Raw genomic sequence first — 10,473 nt, forward strand, 5'->3', positions numbered from 1 at the left:
ATGACATTTTCTAGTTCCATACATTTGCCCAAGAATTTCATAAATTCATCATTTTTAATAGTTGAGTAGTGCTCCATTGTGTAAATGTACCAAATTTTTTGTATTAATTCCTCTGTTGAAGGACATATGGGCTCTTTCCAGCTTCTGGCTATTATAAATAAGTCTCCTATGAACATAGTGGAGCATGTGCCCTTGTTATATGTTGGAGAATCTTTTGGGTATATGCCCAGGAGTGGTATAGCTGGGTCCTCGGGTAATACTATGTCCAATTTTCTGAGAAACCACAAGACTGAGTTCCACAATGGTTGTACCAGCTTGCAATCCCATTAACAATAGAGGAGTATTCCTCTTTTTCCACCTCCTTGTCAACATCTGCTGTCATCTAAGTTTTTGTTCTTAGCCCATAAGTGAATTTTTCAAGTAATCTCTTTCAAATCAACTTTTCTCCGTTCACAGACTCTTGACCATACTGTCAGAACAGATATATGAAAGAACTCTTTCACAAAACAAAAATCAGACTGAATTCTCTTAATGGTTTTAATAGCATTGTGGAAAGGAATTAAATGAGGGCTTTGAAACACACTGAAAACTACAATACTATTTAAAGAAGTAGCCATTTTTAAGAACAAAATCTAACTCAGATTTCATTTTATTTTATCTTGGCTAATGGACTAATTCTAAGTTTAGTCTAGAAAAGTACCCATTACTAACATAACCATGTATGGGGTTGATTTCATTACATGGACACTCCTGTGCAAAATACAATGAAGTGTCTTTTAGAGACAGAACTGGTAATGGAAAGAGCTGTATTTTCAAGCATGGTACATTTGACTCAAGAATTTTATTTCACATTCTCTTTAAAAAATAAAATCTAAAATTGGGAACATACCAACCCTTTTTCTGGTTAGCACAGGAAAATCTTGGTCACAGGTTAGTCCATGGGATGGAGTCTCCCTCAGAACAAAGCTATTAACCTAAGAGGGATGCAGTCAGGTCAGACTTCCTTGACAGCTGCTCTTCTGAATCTCATTTCACCGATCACCTCTGGGATCTGTGACTGCATAAATGAAGAACAGTAGATAGTTGTCAAAATAAGTGTGTTAAGGAATTGTCATATGCCGTGCATTAAGGAATTGTCATATGCCATTCAACACAATCCTAATTCACTGACTTTTGACTTCACACAAACTTCAGCAAACTTACCTTCTGTGATATCACAGAGCTGAGAGAGAGCAGTTTTGAAGTTTAAATCTGAAATCTGTAACTGCAAAACCAACATTTATTCAATTATGTTGAATACATTTATTCAATTATGTTGAATATGTTGAATACCTAATCTTGTGTGAATCGATGGAATTTTTAAAGGCTATAAAAACTCGGTATTTGCTGTGGCCTTCCCCTCAAATGGCTAAAACCCAATAATCAGTTCTTTAGCAAACTCCTTAATGGAGAATTTCCATTTCTTCTCTATGCATTCTCTACACAGTACAGTGTTCCCCAATAGCCCATATCTGAAATGATTAGAAAATATTCTTCATCTCATTACATGCTAAACCCTAAATTTCTGTTTCTATGTGACATATCTAATCTGTCTAACCATTCCAAAAATATAAAACATCCATGCTTTCCCATGAAACAGATCTTACACTCATGTCATTCCAATGTATTAGAGCATTTTTATGTCCTATCACTAGGAAATGCTTTGACAAAATAAACAGAATTTCCTGTATATCCCTGAGGAATTACAGGCTCATAATTTTTCTTCCCATCTGGAAAATGAGTTAAGAAAATATTAATAAAGCTACAGTGAGACTTGTAGTAGTACAATGAATAATAAATAATGTTTCCATTGTTTTGTATTCTGTAATATAATATCCATGCACTAAAGTCAAGAAAATGTGAAAAAACAGGAAAATGTAACAATAAATTTTACAAGGAATATTTTAAGCGAAACATTGATAAGCTGATTTTAAATTTAACAAAATATTTGTGTGATGCAAACTTCCTATAGTATTATTTCCAGGTAATACTAGTATATTACTAAAAAGCTCTTAATTCAGTTTAACATTTAGCAGGCAATGCTGCCGATTTTGATAACAATAAAGCAAGTCAGTTCAGTTATGATTGGATGAGCTTCACTGAAAAATGCACTGAGAAAACATGGATCGTAAATTAATACACACTTATAGGTTACAAATATTTTATTTTCTTGTTAAAAGTAATGTGTTTAAATTTTAATTTTAAATTTAATTTAAATATTATCATTTGTAAGTAATCTTGTTGACATCATCAGAAAAAACAGTATATCACATTCAAATAAGAACCAGAAGTATATATATATATATATATATATATAGGCAACAGTCTTGCTTTCTAAAGGTGTACTGACTAATATTTATTAACACTTATTGTCACTTTTTAAGACCACAATGAGATAAAATATAAAACCAGATAAATAAACAAAACATTCCTTTTCCTACAAATATAACATCAAACTGGGGATATAGATAAAAAAAAAATAGAAAGAAAATGTTTGCAATGGTTTCCCTTTATATATATATATATATATATATATATATATATATATATATATATATATATATATATAATCTTTACTGATGAGTTTCCTTAAATTAAAAATAACAAAATAAAGCACCAATGGTTTGGTTTGAAAGCACAAGGGTTATCAAATTTCCTCATGGTCCTAAATGCTACTATATGGTCAATTCCATTTATGCTGGGGAGTACTTTCAAAGTTGCTCTTTGATTTTACAGAAAGATTTAGAGGTTCTTTGAAAAACAAACCATACATAATCACAGTTTGACAACTATTATAAACTGACTTTCTAATCCATCCTTTCATCTAGTTTAGCACCAGCAATTTTGATATCTCTGCACTGAGTTCCCAGTGTGGACCAAATGTATTATAGTGAAGAATGAGAAATATAAAGAACCCGGAATGTTCACTTTGAGTCATGGTTACGCAGTTCATTTCTTAGATAAATAAATGGGGTATAAAAAACCCTAATATCTGAGTCACATGAAACAATACCACTCTAATAAGAAAGACTACATCCAGCTTCTACATGCACTCATAACATCAAGAAATGCTTTTGGCGATTATAGAATCAACAAGAAAGAAGATTCTATTAGTATTTATTTCTGTTCATGTCCACCAATGTGTGGAGGTACAGGCATGCTGGGGTCAGAGGAGGATGCCTGGTGCCCTTCTCTACCATAGTTGCACTCACCCCTTGGGTGTTGCACTACACCTGTAGATTGGGGGTTCCCATTTACTCTCTTTGCCCAAAATACTGGATAGATGCATGTACAGTAACATTTGTCTTTGTACATGACTTTTAGAGACCAAATCTGCGTCTTTATGCTTTCTCAGAGTAGCCTGTTTTGAGTAGCCAGCCCTGCCACCAGAAATCATGGTGAAGTGCCTGGTTAAGCTGCCACTGAAGGCCATGTCTGGGTCTGTGGCTATACAATGCAGGGGTCAGTGTTAATGTCTGTGGCTCATACTACCACTAGAAAAGATGGGGATGTTATTGGTCTGAGCAGCACTAGAGATCATGTAGATGTTCAGTTGCTATGTGGAACTGGTCTTGCCCCTCGCTGGCTCCCCCTCACTGGTGCCCTTGAAAGCTGGCCTCACTTCTCACCTGCTGCAGGGCTTGGGAGACTTGGATCTCTACCATGCCAGGGCATCACAATGGAGCTGGTCTGTTACAGGGGTTGGGGGAAGTGCTGTTGGGAGCATGAGTGTGGGAGGGCTGACCCGTCCTAGTCTGTTAGTTTGTCATGAGTTGACTCTGGCAAGGAGTCAGTTACTGCAGTTATGAAATGTAGCTAGAGCTAGTGTTGGAGAGCTGACCTTGCCTCTCTTAGTCTGCAGCATTTGGGAGAGTGTGCTAGGCCTTGACTAGGCAGGGCAGCAGAGTGTAGCTCGTGCTGGGGTCTTGGGTATGGTTGAGCTAGCCCTGCCTGGCCCAAGGGCATACGAGCTGGAGAGCTACTCCTGCTTCCTGGTTATGGCAGCGCTGGGTGACTTAGCTGGCGTAATGCTGAAGATGAATATAAGGGAGAACAAGATGGCTGACTAACTGAGCTCCCACACAGACCCAGATCCAGGGTTTTGGCCCGTCCCCAAATCTATATCATCTGTGAGTTGTAGTGAGTGAAAAGGTCAGTCTGTCAATCCAAAGCTGCAGGATCGCCATGATATGAGGCAGCAAGAGGATAACTAGAAGGAGTCCCTGTAAGGTTCCAGTATTGAAGGTGTCACGGAAGCCAGAGACTTCGAACCAGACCAATGACTCATTTCAATGAAAACTTGCAAGTGAAGATGTGTGGCCAGAGGAATAGACTATGAGACACACTGTGACAAACTAAAGCTCCCACAATGAGATGTTTGTTTTCTATGCTTTGTTTGGTTTTCTTTCTTTCTTTTTGTGTATTTTATTGATGGGGGCATTGTAAAGGCAGAGAACTGATATGAGAGAATGGATAAATGAGTGGGACTGGTGTGGATGATGAGAAATTCACAAAGAATCAATAAAAAGTTAAAAGAAAATAGTCTTTTCTCATGCAATGAACCCCAGCAACAGTTTCACCCCTCCACTTCCCCATGTTCCTTTTCCCCTAGGTCCACTGTTCTCTTCAGAAAAAAGAAGGTCTCCAAGAGACAGCAGCCAAACACAACCAAATTAGGTAGAGCAAAGCAAGACAAAAGCTCTCATACAAAAGCTGGACAAGACAACCCATAGGAAGAAAAAAAGTCTCAAGAGCAGGCAAAAGAGGCAGAGGTACTCTGGTTCCCACTGTTAGGTGTATCCCATAAAACACCAAGCCAACAGCCGCAACAAGCGTCGAGTTTGTGGAGCAGATCTAGGTAGGCTGGCCACTCCAGTTTCTGTCAGCCTGCGAGAACACAGCTTAGCTGATCCAGCATATACCAATATTTAAATATATGCTAAAACAGTGAGATCACAATATACTTTGAAGCCTATTTTAGGAAAATTTCACATGGTTATATTTTCATATAATCTAAGCACTTTACATTGCAACCAGGTTTTCAGACGAAGTGTTCCATAACCTTGAGAGATCTAGGGAGACTTGGATGCAGAAGGTGACTGAGAACCATGGAGATTTCTGAAACTGTCTAGAATTGAGGAAAAGATGCTAAACTCACATTGCTGTTTAATCAGGACTTGTGTTTGAAAAGGAGAAGAGTCTTGAACAGTTCCTAATGAGGAGAGTCACTTGAGAGCAGACAGCTAATGATTGGTACTTGCAGCAGCTGGAGTATAGATACTATGCTAGACAGAAAACTTCTTAGAACTCACTAGTATTCACTCTAGCAACACACACAGATATACAACATAGAAAAGTGTAAAATCTGTGGTGACACTCCATCACTTAGAAATAGGTATATTATGCATACACAAAACCTCTGTTTTACATCTTGAATCAGCATCTTTTCTACTGAGTTTCTATTATCAAGCAGTCTATCTTAAAGTTCAAGTATAAAATAAGCTTTTCTATCACTAATAAACCTAATCAAGAAACCAAGCAGTGCTGAATGGACAAAATTGTGTAACGGTATTCATAAATGAGCAAAGCATTCCAAGTGCCTGCATTAGTGATATTTTACTCAGTATTCAGACTCATTTCTTTCTTGCTAAAGAACACTGAGGCACAAATAGCTAAAGTGGCATAGGCAAGGGACAGACATTTGAATTAAGCCTTTATTCTTATCGGCCCGTTTTGGCAGAAATGAGTCCTTTAGTAAGATGTTGAGAAACAAAAACAATTTCAGTGAAACCTGATTTGCCAGTTCACAGTTGCTAGTTTGCTGTTAACTGTTAACACATCCTTATTTCTATATTTATTTATTTTGTAGTTTGTATAATGGCTAGGCTGACCTTAAAATTTTGGCCTGAAACTAACCCTCTGCTTCAGCCTTTTTAATAGCATGTGGACAGCCTATTAATATATTTTTAAAGAATATATTTTCATCTTGATGTAAAATTTCATGGAATATAAAGCTTTTGATTTTCTTCTTGAAACAGTGTCTTACTATGTAGGTCAGACTGTCACTGAACACATGATCCCCTGAATACATTTCTTAAATATGAAAATTTCTCACCACTATGCCAAAAGCTCAAAACATATACAAATATGGTAAAATATCAATGAGATGTTATTCAATTAAAATTTAAAATATATTTGAATATGTTTACACTTTTTAATTTTGGAAAATGCATGTCTCAGATTTCAATCTAAAGTTGTATAAACAAGGTAGTAAGTTAGCTGCATCATAAAGTTTATAGTTTCCCTACACAATAGACAAAGCAAGAGTGAACGTGCCTTTCTTCTTGGGGTTGTGACTTAAAGGGATAAAAACAAACAGAAAAAAGATGTTGTTGCTATCATTGGTAATGGGAGAAACTTCTATGAAGGAGGAGAAGAACTAACTCGATTATAATGGAGAACATATTTCACAAAAACACAAATCTCAGACAAATACTGAGATGACAAAAGGTATCCCATGTGGAATACGGGAACGCTCTTCTAGCCACAGAAAGTTGAAATGGGATGAAGCTAGTGTTCCCGATGTGGCTTGGTAAGCAGAAAACAGCCCTATTGGAAAAAGCCTGCGGATTGTGATTTGGTAAAAGAGTTGGCAGTTCACTCAAACTCCACAGAGAAGCTTTTCACAGCACCTAGCCCTGAGTTCATATTCCCATAAGATTCTTAATGAACACTTTTTTGGAGAATGAGCTCATATGGGAAATGTTTCCTTGTGTGCTGTTTAGGTGAATGGTGTATATTTTTAACCAAAGCTATTTTCAGTGTTATGATACATTTATCCAGTACCTTCAAAGCAAAATAGCTTCTCATGAACATTTAAATGTATTAATTTTCTATAAATTAAATAATAGTATTACTCATAATTTTAGATTAATATCAGTGTACAAATACTATGTAGAAGTTCTACTGAGGATTTTCCCATTGCTTATATTATATATCTATGTACTTTTAGGGAAAAATTTCTATGTTTTTATGGTCAAGACATATACAGGACAAATAGTATGGTAAAAATGAATATAAGTTTTATATTTTACAAATGTCATTGATTCATTGGAACATGCCAAGCTTTGTGCTGAGATTTGTATGCAGATGTTCAAATGTGCTTGCTATTATTTCCCCTTATCCCATCCATCTCAAATAGTACAACATGAAATCCAGTTGCAGGATTTGTCTGTGCTTTTCCACAGGTGAATACTGACTGTTCTCTCAGTAGAGAGAGTGATCTCTTATTCATCAGGCATGTTATACTTGCAAGCAAGTCAGAGTACAGCCACTATTTGTGAATTGATTACTACTTGGTAAATTCGTAAGATAATACAATGAAAATATACCCCAGCTATATAACAATAGTCATTATATTTCTCTAAATAAATCTCTAAACCAGGTATGATTTATTGGACAATTCGTACTTTTTGAGGCTGTCTTGGAGTGACTGTATATATGAAAGCAACTTTATAGCCAGAAAAAAAAATGGTGTGGGCTATTTGGTTTTAAACTTTATAACTTACAATTTTCCTTATGAAAAAACTTCCTTTTGGGAAATCTACAGTACAATGTGGTCACAGCATTGATTTTTTTAGTCTATACTTCCCAAAACATAGCTCAATGAGATTATTTCTCAGTTCAACACCTTCCCACTATAATACTTGTTTTTATCTTGTTCATTTTCAGTATATTTTGTTCAATATTTTCTAGAAACCAATTTCACTTGTCATAATCTTTTTTTAATCCTAAAAATTCCTCTATTCACTGGTGCTCTTGATTGACATATTATAAACCAAAATACATACACGTGTTTATAGAATTTTAACTAAAAATAAGCAATCTCAACTTGGTAGCCAGAAAACATATGTTTCAAATATCAGATGAATATACATAATTTTTTCACATATTGAAAAGATCCTTACTGACTACTGGAGTGTTGTATAGTAAAAATCCTTTGGAAGGATGCTTGGCAATAGAATGACACTACATTTTGTAGAGAAAAATATCTCATCTCCTTAGAGCTGTGGATTGCATGCTTACCTTCAAATGGTCAAATGCTAAAGATATTTAAGGATTTGTCTGCCAAGAGAAAAAGTCAAAAATATTATGAAATTCATATAAGTAAAGAATGGATTACAAAATGCTTATTGGTAAAATTAATCATATATCTATAATAACAGAGCAAAGGTTTTTCTGCAATATGTCAGCTAAAGAGCAAGGAGTAGGTCATTTTTAAAATAGTGGGTTTAACTGAGATTTGCAGTTCTTTATCGTTCATTGAATTGCAAACATTTGTCTGTAATGAATTTCCAAGCTTAGGGGCCATTCAAAAACGGGTGGAGTCTGAATTGTCCTGAGCTAGTGACTATTGTGTGGTGGTGATCAGAAATTACAGACACAGGTGTACCAAGCCCTCCCTCAGTACTCCTGCTATGGTCCATCAGCTTTCAGCAGTATTGCTATTACTGACCTTTTAAACGTATTTGTAACTTCAGATATGATTGTTATCCTCCAGTGCTTAAATCACTGCAGAAGCATTTTATTGATTTAAAGACAATTTAATTTAATTATGGATTTAAGTAACCATTTATTTACATTTAATTAAGAATTGAACTATTATGCTCATTATAGATTCAGAGCCTAATTCCTGTGATTTTATGATATCACTGTATTTTCCAAGTTTTATAGGGTTACAGTTCTTTATTATATAGTGAGATTTTTATTAAGACATCTAATTTAAAATTGCCTGCCATATTTTTAATAAATATTAAATGTGTACCTTAGAATAGTCCATCATTTGCATAATTCAATTTGAGCCAGCTATAATTATATTTTCTTGATATAATTACTGAACAAAACATCCATCCTATCAACCTCTGAGTAAGATATACTCCAGTTCAAATGTGTCCATGCCTCTGATTCAACCTCTGAGTAAGATGTACTCCAGTTCAAATGTGTCCATGCCTCTGTATTATACATTATGGATCAATTTGGTGATTTAGAAATTCTTATCTTATTGTGGATGAAAGCTTATTACAAACTGTGCTTTTTATGTTGGCTTCTTTCCTCTCAGATGTTTTTCTTGAAATTTGTCTATATCACAGTTACACATATGTTAACTAAATTTCTATCTGCTACTATTAATTTACTTCTATATTTCACCTGTCTGTTTTTAGAGCATTGCAAAGTTGGATTTTATTCAAAATACTACTTTTTGTGCATTTTGGGTTGTTTGAAACATATAGTAATAATTATCTTTATCTTTGGATTAATTTAATATCCTAAAATCCATTTTCAATTTTCTTAATTAAAAAAACTTTCCCTTTTGCAACTTTTTGTTTTCTTTCATTTATCCTACATAAGGTAAAATATTTTAGTACTTTCTATTTTTTTCTGGGAGAAAAGTATTCATATATTCTCTTAAATTTTTATTCCATCCTATCTTAATGCCATATTAACTAACTTTATTTTTCTCTGTTTCTTTTATGCTCTCTCTTTTATGTACTTGTATATCAACATTCTGGCTGTGGTGATGTGATAGTACTTATTAATACTGTTTATCTGTGGTTTATATAGTCCATCAGATTAGGAAAATCATTGCTACCTGTCTCATTCTATATAGTATCTTTCTTTGATAATGCATATATTCAGATTGGAAAAATCAATTATGTCATTTATATGCCTTTCTTTTTCTTTCTGATAGCTTCTATTTTCTCTCCACTTTATGTTTGAGTGGCTTAGGGGATGATCATTCCCACATTTAATTCTTGTCTTTGTTTTGGTTTTTCAAGACAGGGTTTCTCTGTATTGCCTTGGCTGTCCTGGAACTCACTTTGTAGACCAGGCTGGCTTCGAACTCAGAAATCCGCCTGCCTCTGCCTCCCGAGTTCTGGGGTTAAAGGCGTGTGCCACCATGCCCTGCTTCAAAACATATTTTTAAAGTTAGAAATATTTGTCAATGATTCGTAATTTATTCTAATGCTATATAATCATAGCTTTGAAATCAAAAGGCTCCAAATATTGTAGCTCTTAATGGAAAATCTCCCCCTTTTACTAAGATGGAAGACGACGCACAGCTAAACCCTTGAGTCAGTCACTGATGGTCTTACAGCTTTAGCTGGGCTTATTATCCACATATAGCCCACTGCTACTGACAGTTCCTTTGTTAGAAGAACTTAGACTTGGTTATTATTTGCTCTCATTAAAGTGACATAAATTAGCTGCAATTTATGTATATAAGGAAAATATTTTCACATGGTAATATTCAGGTCTCCCATTAGTGTTGATTAACTGAATACTAATTGATGAATATCATTTAACTCAGACACTAAATTAATTTGTTGGTGATAACATGTGTGTGCCTATATCTGTGTTTAATCAGATAAACAT

The sequence above is a fragment of the Mus pahari genome, chromosome 4, assembly GCF_900095145.1.
Source record: "Mus pahari chromosome 4, PAHARI_EIJ_v1.1, whole genome shotgun sequence".
Classification (NCBI taxonomy): domain Eukaryota; kingdom Metazoa; phylum Chordata; class Mammalia; order Rodentia; family Muridae; genus Mus; species Mus pahari.